The sequence below is a fragment of the Suricata suricatta genome, chromosome 6, assembly GCF_006229205.1.
Source record: "Suricata suricatta isolate VVHF042 chromosome 6, meerkat_22Aug2017_6uvM2_HiC, whole genome shotgun sequence".
NCBI lineage: Eukaryota > Metazoa > Chordata > Mammalia > Carnivora > Herpestidae > Suricata > Suricata suricatta.
In genome coordinates, this window is record NC_043705.1 from 17,620,166 (window position 1) to 17,636,211 (window position 16,046).

Genomic DNA, 16,046 nt, shown 5'->3' on the forward strand with positions numbered 1-16,046 from the left:
AATTGGACTGGTTGTTGAGGTGCAAAATATAAATACACAGTACTACGTGCCACAATATCCACTGGATGAAATTCATTGAAGATACTATTCTGCACGGAGCACGGAGCAAGACGCTCTACAGAACAAAACAATTATGAAGATGAAAGTAACATCGATGAAAGGTTTCCTTGTTCTTGTTTTAAAGGCCATCTGCACTATTTACGTTAAAGACGTGGCGGTGTGAAGGGGGCTGTCCAATACTGGAAAGGACGTGCAATACAGGAGAGCAGCCTGTGGACTCTTGGTCGAGGTATGAATGGCGGATAGAAGACAAATGGCATTACTTGAAATTGTGACTTGAAAAGCAAGTAAACCATGAATCATCCCCACACACAAGCTTGTAATCAGTACAACAGAAAACTGATATGGGAATAGTTGTCATTTACTCTGTTGTTGGCAAAACACTACCCAATTCATGGCTATGCGTGTCGCCTAAGTATTGTAGCATGAACACAATTCATGTTATCTGGAACAGCGGACACTACTGTTGAGAATTTACTTACTTATTTTTTTTACCATGTTTAGAAAAAACAAAAAAGAATTCCTGAACTGTATAAAGCTAGACAATAGCATAGTGCTTCTCCGTAGAAAGACACTATATTCGCAGCATGTTTTGTAGGATGTGCAAAACTCATTTTCCATCATTTCAAAATATTACAACACTCTTGGGAGTTAAGTATTAGCACGGTCCCACATTTACAAATGAAGAAATGTCCTCAGTAAGATGAAATGATCGGCTTGTGGATACATTCAGCTAATATGCGGTAGGGAGCAAGGACGCACGCGCAAGACTTCACCTTCCAATTTCCAACTCCCTCTGTCCACAACTCACGTGTTAACCACAGACCGAATAAGCCAAGTTTCTCTAATGATGAGGATGCTCCTGTAATGGAAAAAAAGAGTAACAAGAGTCAACGATCAACTTGTCTCTACCAGAATGTAAGCCCTGTGTATCCCCAGTGCCTAGAGCAGGCTCTCAAATATAACTTCTTTGTAAATCAAAGAATCGTACATCATATTTTCAAAGACATCTCACAAACGTCTTCATTGGTTGTGATAGCCATTTCCAGTTTTTGGGCTCTGACTCCAATAGTCTTTTTTTTTTTTTTATTCCCTTTTGTATAACAATACAAGTTAAAAGACTACTTACAAAAATCCATGCCAAGAGATTAAAAATAGGATAATTAGTTCATGAAGACCAGGTCCAGAATAGGATCCCGGCTAATCTTACCTTAAAAGATGACATGCATTGACTTGAATAGGTTAGCTTCTCTGTGGACAGAAGGTGTTGAAAGGCATGCAGAGAAATTCACCTCTGAGGAACACACACACATCTGTCAAGATTAAAACCAAAAAATCACTCTGCGAGAAAATTCTGAAATGTGGGTGAAGATTGACTTCCCTTCTTAAGCAAAGACAGGATTCAAAGTCAGGTCCTGTTAGAGCTACTCAAATATCTTTCTTTCCCACTATCCTGGCTTTCTCCATTGACAATGGAGAATCACAGCGTGATTGATAGATTTTAAAACTTAGCAAGCATTTTGTTTTAAGATAGAAAAGTAACAAGACCCTGGGGTCTGAGGGGCCTCCTCTCAAGGGCCTCATGATTGTGAGAGGAGATGCTAAGTGAGATGGAGCTCTGCTTCACTTCCTTTAACACAGGAGTCTGGAAAAGGATTCTGTGGTCACAAGTTTGAAACACACCTCTATTTAAAATAAAATGTGGGGGCGCCTCAGTGGGCTCAGTGTCCAACTCTTGATGTTGGCTCTGGTCATGATCTCACAGTTGCCTGGGTCTCTGCTTGGGATTCACTCTCCCTCTATCTCTGTCCCCTCCCCCTCCCCCACCATGTGCAAGTGCATGTTTGTGCTCTCTCTCAAAATAAATACATAAACTTAAATGCTACAGACTTTCCTAATGCGATACCCAACCAAAGGGGATACAGTCAGACGTATGCGTGTGTGCGCGTGCACGTATAATTTTTATTAAAGTAGGTTCCAAGGCCAATGTGGGGCTTGAATTCACAACTCCTCGATCAAGGGTCCCATGCTCTCCCACCCAAGCACCCTATAAGCTATTTTTTATGTAAAAGCTGCTTATCCGCCCATCTCAGCTTCCTGGAGCCCAAATGAAGAAGCAGGAAGGCAGGCTCACCATCAGCAGAGGCCTCACTAATACCACAGTGCCCTCCTCTAAACCACTAAGCTGTTTCCTCCAGGCAAATCCTCTGTCTGCACTGGGAATGCTAAGAGTCCATCTCCCTGGTGTTCCCGGCCCAGTGGTAGTACCAGAACGGAGGGCGGGGAGGGAGGCACCAGGAGGGGTGTGTGTGTGTGTGGGGGGGGGGGGGTGTTATTTATTTCAACTTAAAATGAAACATTTATTCTTTTTTGACAGACCCAGAGAAAGAGAGACACACAGAATCCAAAGCAGGCTCCAGGCTCCCTGCGGTCAGCACAGAGCCCAACTTGGAGCTTACTCGAACCCACGAACCATGAGATCATGACCTGAGCGGAAGTTAGATCCTTAACCGACTGAGCCACCCAGGCACCCCGCAATGCCATGGTTTAAAAATATTTAAAAACACTCTTGAAAAACGGAAGCTCTTGTTTACTCCATATGCAGGAACTCAATCCAAACACATGAAAAAGGGTAGATGTGCTGTGATAGAACGCAGTTGGAAGAAGGATTACTTCTGCCCCTGCTTTTTGATAGCGAATTCCATGCAAGAATGTACCAGCGAGAACAAGTTCCTCCGAGTGACATTTCATTCCTTAGCAGCTAGACAGATTAATGCTTGCTTCTTGCAGCTCCATGCATTACCAGCCCCAGTACTCCAGAGATGAAAAATCATGTACTCTATTCATTCTTTATTGCGTAAATGTTATACAAAGAGAAGAGAAATTTGCATTTGGGTCTTCATTCCTGTTAAAATATTGTGGTCTTAATAACAGGTTAAGAAATACTAGAGTCCCGCTGTCCTTTTATATTTAGCCTCTATAAAGCAGCCTAATGGACTGTATGTCTAAGGTGAGAAGAAACGAAAGTGGAATTATGTTAAATCATGTGGCCTCTAAATAGATTTTAAAAATTTTATCACCTTTGCAGGACACAACTAAAGAGACTCGCCTGTAAATCTTCTTAATAGGCAGATCACAGGAAACCAGAGACATGTGCAAATTACCAGCCACACAAGTCCCCCAAAAGGTGAGTGAGCTCCAAACCTCGGAAGACACCGTCTAATGGAATTCAGAGAAGGGCTGACTCGTGAACGGAAAGATCCTGAACAGATCTGTGCTCTGCCAGACAAGTGGAAAACAAGGTCAGCCAAGCGATCCCAGAGAGCAAACCTGGATTTTCATTCGTGGTACCTACAATATTCAGCCTTTTTCCCTGTCCCATGAGGTTTACTCTTTCGGTTAAACTTACGCTTTTGTCCCTCAGAGATATATATTTGCCGTTATTAGAACCTGTGTGAGTTGGGGTGGGTGGACATGGGGGAGGAGAGGGATGGGGGTGAAGAAGATGGTTGCGGAGGCGGGTTCAGCTTCTCTCTGCTTCCCCCATGCGGAGGTTCCTCTTGTGAGGTTACCTCCAATAGTCTTTGCTGCTTGGTGGAAACATTGTTTGAAAACACTAAGTAAAATGAAAACAACTACGGCTGGAAGACTTGTAAACATAAGACAGATGATAAAATTGCACTTGTATAAATATACTTGTAGGTGAAAGAAATTCTGGGCAAGTCCAAATGTTGTCAACTTAGTGAGAGCGCGATAGTCGGGAGGCATTTCTTTGGAATATTTGATGTGATCAAGATTTTATCTTTAGATATATATTTTTTTTAAATTTTTTAATTTTTTTTTAAGAAATTTATTTTTGAGAGACAGAAAGAGACATCATGAGCAGGGGAAGGACAGATTGGGGGAGACACAGAATCTGAGGCAGGCTCCAGGCTCTGAGCTGTCAGCACAGAACCCGATGCAGGGCTCAAACTCACAAACTATGAGATCATGACCTGAGTCGAAGCCGGACACTTAATCAACTGATCCACCCAGGAGCCCCTAGATATATTTTTGAATAAAATAATTTATATACTGCCTACAGTTCCTTCCCAGCCTTGCACAACTTAGGAAAACAGCTGCTCTCTGGCCTTCAGTATGCATACCCCGCTGCCCCTCCATCCCTCCCCGCTTCCTCTCCCCCCACTCCTCCCCCCCCACTCAAATGAACAGCAGGGATTCAGAGAGGGCTCTACTGAACACATAAAATGACGTCCTAACAGCATCTTTAAAGGTGCAAGTTTGAATTTCTGTCTTCTGGGCCCATGTGCACTGGTTCTAGAAACTTGCGGAGTTAAATGACTCCAACACTCAGAGGAAGGAGTTGTTTGTGGCTAAAGAAGAAAAATGGAAATCCTTGAGGGTTTAATTTGAAGTAATTAGAGCTTTGGACTACTGCCAATGGAAAGTTTTCAGAAAGCCCATCTTTTGCAAGAAAGTAAACTCCCAAATAGTTACAGGAGGAAAATCTTTTTTCTTTTCTTTTTGAAAAAAAAAAAAAAAATCCCCACTAAAACCCAAGTAATTGTTTTAAGCAGTTTTGCCCCCAGAGTGAAGATCTTTGTATTTTCCAAAACTTTCCTGAGATACAATGTAGAAGAATAATAAATTACAAAGAAGTGTGATGAAACCAAAATTGAAGTTTTTGTCTAGGGAAGTCCTAAACCATTCCCACAGTTCCAAGGGCCTGGACCTGAGGAAAATCACAGCAATGCAGGAAAAGCCTGATGGAAATGAAACTGAGTCTGTGTTTCCTTTCTGTTTTGTGTTTCCTTTCTGTTGCTTCTCTGGGAATTCAGGTAGAGAAACTGAACTCCAGGAACTCCTCGTGAATATCCAAGTGTTCCCCTTTTCTGAATCAGCCGGGGAGCAGTAAAACAAAGCAGGAATGTGTAGAATTATTAATAGGTTGGTCAAAGGAGAGAGGTGCTGCTTTAAAATGAACTTAGAAACTATTAAAAAAAAAAGTAAAAGCCTCATTTGAATGTCTGAGATTTGTCGCCCGAAAGGCAAAATAGTTTCAGATGACTCTTCCTTATTATTATTGTTGTTATTGTTTATTTGTGATTGTGTTTGCTACTTTTGCTTTTGAAGGCCTGTAGGCACGTTACACATATCCCAGTAGACTGTTCCCTATATCTTATATATAACTATCCATATATTTATCCTCTTAAGACTTTAGGTTAGCAATTTTAGAAAATGCCTGCTGTTGTTAGATCATAAGAGCTGTGTTAAAAAAAAATTTTTTTTAATATTTTTATTTATTACTGCGAGCAGGGGAGGGGCAGAAACAGAAGGAGACACAGAATCCGAACCAGGCTCCAGGCTCTGAGCTGTCAGCACACAGCCCCATGAGAGGCTTGAACTCACGAAATGTGAGATCATGACCTGAGCCCAAGTTGAACATTCAACTGACTGAGGCACCCAGGCGCCCTAAGAGATGTCTTTTTTTATGAGGGCCATCACAAAAGATAGATATTATTACCCCACTTTGAAAGAGAGGGAGCCTAATAAGAGGTGATGTTGGCGTGCGATCCCAGGTGAGTTAGGAGCCAACAATTCTCTATTAAGCCTCAACTCTGTTGCGATTCTGCAATAGTGTCCTATACCAATTTGGGGTGCATGCCCCTTCAAACAATACACAGAATAAATGACCTAAGTTCCAAAGAGAAGAGAGCAAGAGTCTTGGACTTTGTGATTCGTAACAGAAAGAAGGATGCATTTGCTCTAAGATCAGACACTCGGAAAGAACATATTTTTCCTCTTTTTCTTTTTGGTAATATTGCCCCAGGGTCCAAAGTGGTCAACTGTTGTCATAATTCATTTGGCAAGCCTGTCAAAGATAGCTTAGTCGTTTAGTCTAACAAAATATTTTTTAACAGTCAGGGTACATATTTGATTTGGATCCAGGGACAAATGGCTCTCCAAAGGCTTCCTGGCAGGTTGATGACGCGATGCATCAACCGGATGGATCTGGACTTAATAGTACTGAACAGTGGAGTACATTTAAAAAGCTCACATACATTCTCAAATATCATAGAATGTAACAAATTTCATTGCCTTTGGCTCAATGATATTTAGAATATGTGATACATCAGTCTTTCTGCTCTGGGTTTCAGTCGTGGTCCAAGATTGTTGTCTTCTTTTAACATGTAAAAAGCTTAACTTGATAGATGGGTCATTTATCTTGGGCCTGGTTTTAAATGGCATGTATTCAATCATGTTGTGATATATATTAGCTTATAACTTAACCAAGGAGGAAGTTACAGTCACATATCATTTATCCTGAAGGACTAAAAATGGAGATGTTACGTGTAAGTACATCTTCCCCCGAATACCTTAAGGGTACTTTATTTTTTATTTATTTTTTCTAAGGGTAATTTTTTTTTAAATAGTACTTTCAAAATTATAAAACCTATACTTTCTTGATTCATTCAGGCTTGATTAAACAGGATCATTATCACAAGTTGACTCTTGATGACTTAACATTTTTGTATTATTAGCTTTCTAATATGGAAAAAGAAAAAGAGCACTAAAGAAAATCTCATGGATTTGTATCTTGGCCCACAGTCAACTTCCAGCACTGCAGAGATGAGGTGTTGTTTTTGCTTTGCCTTCTTGACAGGTATAATGATTGCTTTTTCTTCTTTTTCTTCCTCTTTGTCCCCTTGCTCCTCCTCCTCCTTCTTTGATTCATTTTAAAAATCAGATTATTTGCTTTCTTTTTGTTGAGATTTAAAATTTCTTAGTACATTTTGGATAACAATCCTTTATCTGATATCCCTTTTGCAAATATTTTCCCCCAGTGTGTGGCTTGTCATAACATTTTTTTGGATAATGTTTCTTGTGGAGCAGAAGTTTATAATTATAGTAAGTCTTGACATCAGATACTGTCATTCCTGTAACTCTGTTATTTTCTCTCAAAAGTGTGTTGAATATTCCAGATCTTTTCTTTATTTATAAAACTTCAGATTCTGTTGAAATCCATAAAACAATTTATTGGAATTTTGATTGGGGTTGGACTGAATCTATAGATCAAGATGGAAGAACTCTGATATCTTGACAATATTGAATATTTCTATCCATGAACATGGACTACCTCTTCATTTATTCAGTTCTTTGATTTTGTTCATCAGAGATTTGTTTCCTAATTTAGATCTAATACATATTTTGTTAGATTTACACCTAAGTATTTCATTTTCAGGAGTGCTGATGTAAATGTCAATTGTGTTTTTAATTTTAAATTCTACTTTTTCATTACCAGTTTATAGGAAAGTAATTGACTTTTATATATTATATCTAATTGTATATTGACTTTTATATATTAATCTCTAATCTTACAACCTTGCCATAATTACTTCCCATAGCTCATGCCTTCTGCAAACATAGAGTTTTATGTGTTCTTTCGTTAGAACTACTAGACTAATTCGAGTTCCCACTAGCTTATGCACAAATAACCCAAAGAGTTAAAGCATATCAAGTATGTTTAAACCCAAAAGTATATAATGATCTTAAATAAGAAAAACAAACAAGCAAATGAACCCTCATTGTTCTCCATTAGAAGATGCTAGAAATATGAAGCATTATTTTTTAAAACTTGGGAAAGATGTAATCATTTATCCTGCCTTTCCCACATCTCAATACAGTGTAACCATGTAATTTGCAAGAAGTTACTCCTTACAGAAGTACTCTAGCTAGTAAATGAAGAAAATATGATAAAAACATCATATCACCATTTGGCAATCCCTTGCCGTATAGTGACTCTAGATAGACAATGATTATCAATGGCTGCTAACAGCTCAAAAGGACAAACAACTAGATATCATAGGCTTCCTAATGGGAAGTGCACCAGACTACCTAATCCTTCTTACTTTTAGTATTTAAAATGACTAAGCTTGTATATCTAACTACAGGAAATACAGAAGATAGAGCAATATATTAAATAGCATTACAAGGATGCAATCAACAAAGTCTAGATGGATAAACCCTGCAGCACAAATGATCTTAAATAAGTTGAAGGAGAGAGAGAGAGAGAGAATCTATAGTTTAAAATAGTTGTAAGAGACAGTTTTTCAACAATTGAATTTATGGACCTTATTTTGATGCTTTAAAAATTTTTTCAGCAACACCTGGGTGGCTCAGTCTGTTAAACGTCCCACTTTGGCTCCAGTCATGATCTCTCCGTTTGTAAAATCGAGCCCCGCATCGGGCTCTGATGACAACTCAGAGCCTGGGGCCTGCTTTGGATTCTGGGTCCCTCTCTCTCTCTGCCCCTCCCTGCTCATTTGTTCTCTCTCTCTCTCTCTCTCTCTGTCTCTCTCTCTCAAAAAATAAATAACCATTAAAAAATTTTTTTTTAATTTTCAATAATTTTTTAATTTAAGTAATCTCCATGCCCAAGGTGAGGCTCAAACTCACAACCCTGAGATTAAGAGTCATACGCATCATCCACTGAGCCACCCAGAGGCCCCTAAAAATATTTTTTATTTTTTCAGAAATGTTTTCTAGGGTCACCTGAGTCGCTCAGTTGGTTAGGTGTCTAAGTTCAGCTCGGGTCATGATCTTGCAGTCCTTGAGTTCAAACCCTGTCCCACCCTCTGTGCTGACAGCTCAGAGCCTGCAGCCTACTTCAGATTCTGTGTCTCCTTCTCTCTCTGCCCCTCCCTCACTCATGCTCTGTCTCTGAAAAATGAATAAACCTTAAAAAAATTTTTTTAAATGTTAAAAAATTTCACACTCAGGAAAATTTGCATACGAGGTATTCAGAAATATTACTGAGTTATCATTATTTATAATATCTAATGTAATTGTGACTTTTAAAAAGAAAGTAGTTCTAATCTTTTAGGATACACTCGGAAATATTTATGGCTATGACAGGAGGCTGGGATTTGTTTCCCAGTAATCCAGTAGGCGAGGCAGAGTTTAATCAACCAAAGTTGTTAATTGCTGAAAGTAAATGATTAGTACATGGGATTTATTATATTCTTCTTCCTGCTTTTGCATATGTTTAAAAATCCCATAATAAAATGTTAACAGCAACAAGAGCAAACCCCTAAGGCCTAGAGAGATTAAATTACGTGCCCAACACCATATATGTAATTAGGGACAGTTCAAACCTGCAACCAGACTCATGACTTCCAGTCCAATTCTCTTTCTTTTATAACAAGCTGTTTTGCAGAGAGGCCAAGCTTCTGGGGTACCAGATATCTGCCCGCAGCGTCGGAAGCCAATGGGTGAGCTGGGGAATGCACCACGCTGCTATCAAACACTCATCCACGCAGCTCATCAGGAAGCAGCCAAGTGGCAAATTGGGATTGACTGGCAGCGCCGAGCAGCTGCTGATTGTTGAAGTCCTGCCCAGAGTTCTTGGCTTTTCCCCGCTTGGTCTTCGAGGGAGCCATTGCAAAAGTAGACTAGCCTTCAAGTGCCCAAACAAACATTGTTGAGAGGCTGCTTAGATGTTTCTTGATTGCACTGCAAAATTAGTTTTTGCTGGGAACTATATAGTTGGACCAGTAAGGAGTCTAGCTACAATAACTAAGGTTTCAGTGCCTGGGCACCCAGGGTTAGAGAATAATTAGATTAGAATGTTGTTTCCACCTTGATTAAGATATTAAGATTGTTCGTTCCTTCTCTTTTTTCTTTCTTTCTTTCTCTTCCTTCCTTTGTTTTTCTTTCTTTCTTTCCTTCCAGTCTTTCTTGCCTTCCCTTCCCTTTCTCTCCTTCCTTGTCAGAGACAGAGAGGGAGAGAGGGAGAGCATGAACTGGAAAGGGGCAGAGGGAGAAAGAAAGAAAAATCTGAAGCAGGCTCCATGCTCGGTGCAACGCTGACTCGGGGCTCTGTCCCACAACACTGGGCTCATGACCTAAGCCAAAATCAAGAGTCAGACACTCAACCCACTGAGCAACCCAGGCGACCCCATGGTTACGGTTTCATTAGACACTAAAACTCAGTCACCAGGGATGTAGGTCTGGCACTGTTGGGCCTCTCATGCTGGTGAGTAATCTGTGGAGAAATTAAGAACTAATGAAGTTCATCCTGAAAACCAAATAGATAAAGCGGTGGGGGCAGCAGCACAACACAAGGAAAAGGGCAAGTAAGTCCTCTAAAGGAGGCAAGTACAAACCCCAATATTCATTTATTTAAACAATGTTTGAGTTTATTTATTTTGTGTGTGAAAGAGAGGGAGAGAGAGCACATACAGCCAAGTGAGCAAGGGAAGGGCAGAGACATGGAGAGAAAGAATCCCAAGCAGACTCTCCACTGTCAGCATAGAGCCCGATGCGGGGCTTGAACCCACCAACTGTGAGATCATGACTGAAGCCTACGTCGGAGGCTTAACCCACTGAGCCACCCGGGCGCCCCTGCTCTCATGATATTTGCGTGTTCCTGCCAGTGACCCATCTTGCAGTGTGCTTTCCTGACACCACTTGAGTTTCTGAGCCCTCCAGTACCTCCTGAACTTTCTCCTGTTGTACCTTTCAAAAATTGCTTTTCCCTGGTCACAGTGATAGCCCGTGTCCCTTGTCCCCTTCCCATTCTTCATCTGAGCAAACAACAATGCAGAGCAGAATCTCGGTCCTACTTTAGATTGTTCCGACTCCAGATTCAGGCCACAAGGGCACGGCTTCTACTTCACATCCTTTCAGGGAACTAGTTTTCCTGAGGGAAGAATGCCGCGGAGCTCACACAGACGTCTTGCATTTTTAGATGAAACCCTAAAGGCTGTGGTAACTGAACAACTATCGTTCCTTATCTGACTGACGTTCCTTTTCTTTTCAGAGAACAGAATATCGCTGAACAGAGCTGACAGATAAACTTGAGGTTGCTTAAAGGACTCTCCCAGTTTCGTTTGGCCAAGTCTTTAGAATCAGATACAAAGAGGTTATCGGGACTGAGGAGTCAATCAATAACTTCCAAAGGAGTGTAAGCAAGAAAAAAAAAAAAACAATAGCCAGGGTGTTCCCTACATAAATAGGAGACTCTCGTGGCTAGTTTGATATACATTCACTAAAGGGAGAAATTTGGTGTCCAAAACATATAAAGGTTTTCTCTTGATTACCTCACTATGCCTGCTGCACTCCAAGTAGGGCATCTTATGGTTAATTTGTTGATGTTAAATTAGCACTTCTCTGTCTTTTTCTTTGTAACTTCCACAGAAATGATTATTGCTTGGAATGTGGGCTCACTGTTAGTCGAACTGTAGGATTGAACTCGGGAATATTTTGCCTTAAACTCTGGTGTCACTAGGTGTCCTACTCTTTCTCACCCATTGTTTTTTCCTCCTGATTTGATATTGCTTGGCTGTTGTGTTTTGACCGTGTGTGGCACTTGTATAAATTAAATAAATTTGTAAGGTCCTAAGAATACTTTCTAAAGTCAATTCTAGAATTTTTCCCCCTATAAATACTGATATAATTTTTGAACCTTAAGTCTTCCAAGGTTGATTAAGGCAAGAATCCCAAGGGTTTCTTTGGAGAGATAGACCCATCTCCACATCAAGGTGCCCATTTAACCATTACCCCACAGGCCTCCCACAGTAATATGCCAGATTATGTTCACTCCAGGTCTTCAGGACAAACTTCTATTTTGTGGATATGGAAAGAGTTACTTTCCTAGCCATCTGTTCCCCAAACGTAACCTCTCCCCCTTCCTCCCCTCAATTACCTACGCTTGATTTTCTAGGGTCATTCTGCAAACACTTAATTTTTGCGGGGAAACGTGATTTTCATAGAGCGTGATGGCCCAAAAAATAATTGACAACTTACCCATAAAACAGACCTCCTTAGCTCTGCTCAGGTTAATGAGTGCCGAGTCTTCCCAAAGAATTTAAATGCCGCTGACAGCTCTCAACTGCTGACAGGTGGGCCACACCTACATGGGGGGAGGGGAGGGCGAGATGCAAATATCGTGTCAGTATCCGTGTATTTTAAAATACAGTTTGCCTGATATGTCTACAAAGGATGTGGGGTGCTTCTCAGAATCTGAAGCAATGTCACAGCAGCCACAACAAACAAACAAAACACCACCAATGGCTTTTAGTCTTTTCTATGATTTTTAGTATTTTCTAATTTCGATAAATGGAACACATGCTCCTCTCACAATAGCAAACATTAAGATCTTTAATAATATGTTGAAGAAGCAACAACCGCCCAGGAAAAGCCGGAATTCAGTCTTCCATGCACCCTGCAATCCCATTTCTCTTTCCCTAAGATTTTTGAAAGTTGTAGGAATAGTAATAAATATAAGATCCCTGGGTGAGGAGTATTTTTTTTTTTAAAGAAACAAATTGGTTTGGAATAGAGGGAGAATTGGGCGTTGACGGGACCATCCCTTACTGATGTGCAGGATGCGCTGAGCCAGCCCTAGTCCAGACCCCAGACAAGACTTCAAGGCCATGTGGGGCGGGGAGGGAGGATTCGAGAAAGAACTCTGTGGCAGGAATGTTTGTTTAGAAAGCAGCAGGGGATTATCTGATAAACTGGGTAAACTGCTTGTCATTCTTAGAATGTAAATGAAACTGGTAGTAAAGCGAAAAGCTGACATCCTCTCGCTGGACAGATAAAGCCAACTGATTATTTTTAGATTCACTTACAGGAGAAAGCAAACATTTTATTCCTAGTCTCCAACACTTACCAACTCACCCTAGCCTCTTGGAATGTTTATTGGGACTGAGTGAACGGAAAGTGCAGGAAGGGAGGGGGAGGGGAAGAGTGCCTTAACCCTCATTTTTGCCTTCAGGCTTCTGACGGTGTGTAGGGAGCCTTTGAAGTTGGCGGCAGAATGAGGATTTATACAGAAAGGAGAACTGGTTGGTTCTCTCTCAGGCCATGGAACTTGTGAATCTCGAAGTTATTATTTCAAAATGATTTTGCCTCCCATTTACCCACAAGGACCTGACCCGAAAGGTATTTAATTTTTAAATGGGCAGACAAATAATTCAAAACAAAACAAGCTCTTAACCACAACACAAAAAACCTTATTTAAAATCCCTGGAAGGCTTCTAGTGAGAGCAGCGTGTGACTGACGTGGTAAATTAGGCCTGCTGGAGAAAAATCAAGACAAAATATGGATTCACTGTGTTTTTGAAAGGCAGCCATCTTTCCAAGAGAATGTGTGCACCACGTTTTATTAAGAAATTATATCTTTCCCCATGTTTTCCGTCGCTTTCACATGCTGGCAATGGCGAGCAGGTTGAACAGATGTGACGAAAGAATTAATCCCAGTCTCGGGAACACGTAAACGAAACATTTCTTTGGAAACACCTACCTTTAAATTCCATTAGTTCAATCAGACACTGGAAGGAACTGGATTAGGGGAGTGATTTACAGGGCGCAGTCTGTCCAGACTTAGAGCCCTTTCGTAATATGAAAAACGTGTAGATGAATTTACCGTTTCTCCAATGAGTTGGCACGGGGTTTAAAATCTTGCTTTGACTCAGATAACCGCGTTTGTTTTAGCGCTAATAAATTCATCTCGGTAAGAATTTTTCTTTCTTTCTTCTTTTTCTCCCCCTAGGTTCATTCATAGCTACTACCCATTTGTCTCTGTAAAACCAACTCTCGCCTCTGAAAAAGCAGCATAAGCAGCCAAAGAACAAGTATATAGGATTAGCACATTATAAAGAATAAAGAGAAGCTTTCAGCTCTCTGTCATGGATGATATTTATCACATTTTTCACGACCGGCTCTAATAACAGTGCAGAGATAAAATAGGCTTGATACATCTCTCCTGTACAGAGAGTTTTACAACACCAACGATGAGAAACCCAGGAGATGAAACATGTTCTCCTCTCGTGCAGTTTTTATTAGTTTTAAAATGGGAGGTGTGCGTGGAGTGGGGGGAGAGGCTGCCACAAAAGTGGGCTTGAATTTTCTGTCTGTTATGCTAATGTATTCATAGAAAAAGCTGGTGCTGAGGGCGGTTCTCCAATTAAGACAAATGAGGCACATTGAATTTCTCCCCCAGGGCACAGCAGGGGTGCTGGCAAAATCTACTTTATTCTTTTCTGTCAGGGCTGAACTGGAAACAAAAGCATGAAAATTCAACACATCCACTTACAGAATAATAAAGGCTGTTGTTTAAAGCGTGAAGAGTTTTGGCACCCTTCTGGGGCTTTATGCAAATCATTCTTCCTCTCAACTGCCACCACACCATCGGTCTTGGAAATTAAAGATGTACTTGGTCGGTTAACAGCGGAAAGGAGACGAGCAGGCTGAAACTCAATTAGATTTGTATTAAGCAAATAAATCAGGACTGACTAATATTGGCTCAACTAAAATGCATTATGGGCTGACAGTAATTCTAATTTGATTGACAAATATATGTGGTATGTTATTAACCTAAATGAAAGATAAGAATCCTTTTTTTTAAAAAAGGATTTTATTCTAGTAAACAATCCTCTCCCCTCCCCCCCAACTTCCACAAAACAATAAACAGAGGCCACTGACACGCTGCTGTTTACAATCCGCGCTCAAGAACACAGGAAATCTATTTTCTGATACATGTTAAGAGGTTAAGACGAAATTATTCTGCAGAAAGACATTTGTTTTCATTGATTTATTTGGTGTAAGGTAACAGCTGAACACGTTATTTATTTGGCGGAGGGAAGCACACCAAATACACTATTTTATTAGGGTAACACAAAAGCACAGCCCTGTACACGCCTGGTGATTTATTGCAAACTCTGTAGGACATGATGGTTTTCCACGCTGGGGCATATGCGAAGGGCTTCAAATGAGATTCAAAGTCATAAATGAAGATTTCAATCAAATCATCCAAGGCTTTGAGGGGGAAAAAAACACCCAAACCCTTAAGAAATCCCGTCCGTGTGGTGGTGTGTGTGGTTGGATGGGTGAACAGTTCCTCCTGTGAGGAAGTTCTGGGAGTTTCTTTTTAACACGTCTCCTTGTCTTCCTGTTCACACTTGGAGAACTTAAAGGAATTTAAGGCATTACATTTCACATACTGCTAAACTGATAATTAAATACTCATTTAATCTTTATGCTTTTATGAAAACCACCTCCTACCCCCCCCCCGCCCCCCATCTTTTCCTTTCATCTGCAAGGCCACTTTTTCTGTCTGGCTACCAGATAAGAGGCTCCTTCTTATCTTTCAATTATCTCTCCTTCCGTCTTTTCCCACCTGGCTCTTCTCGCCAGCCCCTGTTGCCCGTTGCTCTCCATCAATGCCCGAGACGGTCTCTTTCTCCCCTTAGAAACCTGCCGGGCCCCTGCCCCGCCTGGGCTGCCTCTGACCCGCAGCTCCGGCCCATCCCTGTGCCTCCTCTTGCTGTTCTCAGCCCTGCTCTGATGAATACATCAAAGATATTCGGCCAGGGGGCACCTGTATGACTCAATAGGTTAAGCACCTGACTCTTGATTTTGGATCAGGTCATAATCTCATGGGTCGTGTGTTCGAGCCCAGCGTTGGGCTCCTTGCTGACAAGGTGGAGCCTGCTTGGGACTCTGTCTCTGCCCCTCCCCTCTTGTGCACATGCTCGCTCCCTCTCTCTCAAAATAAAGAAACTTTAAAAAGGTAAAAAAAAAAAAAAAAAAAAAAAAAAGATCTTCAGCTAAAATACTTGTCTCTGGCTCCCATTCCCAAAGTCTTCTCCCCATCACCATCAATAATGCTATTCACTGATGCTCAGAGTGAAGTCAGAATGTCACAGAAAGTGACATCAGCAGGGCCCTCAGGTCTCACACACTATTTCTCCTGGCCCAGATTAAATCTCTATTTTTAGCTTTCAAGCAATTGCCATGTCAGACCTCTTAGCCGCTCCTCTGCTCACACTTATCTCTCCTCCTTCCCGGTGTAGCTGGCCAGTTGCTGGGCTTCCTTTTGCCTTTCCTTTTTGACCAGTTTTTGCTCTCTTTCCTGACACCTCTGAAATTGACCTGAGAAATCAAGTTTTGAAACTTCAATATCCATCCCCACGCTGATA

At 41.0% G+C, this 16,046-nt stretch overlaps 1 long non-coding RNA gene across 1 annotated transcript; it reads right to left on the reverse strand.

The window, feature by feature from the left end:
- Window positions 1-413: 413 nt before the first annotated feature.
- On the reverse strand, window positions 414-14,256 carry LOC115294711. The gene is made up of 4 exons (XR_003910082.1): window positions 14,162-14,256; window positions 11,869-11,974; window positions 1,271-1,373; window positions 414-922 (listed from the first exon to the last, which is right to left on the reverse strand). It is a non-coding gene; the product is annotated as an uncharacterized LOC115294711 (long non-coding RNA).
- Window positions 14,257-16,046: the final 1,790 nt, after the last annotated feature.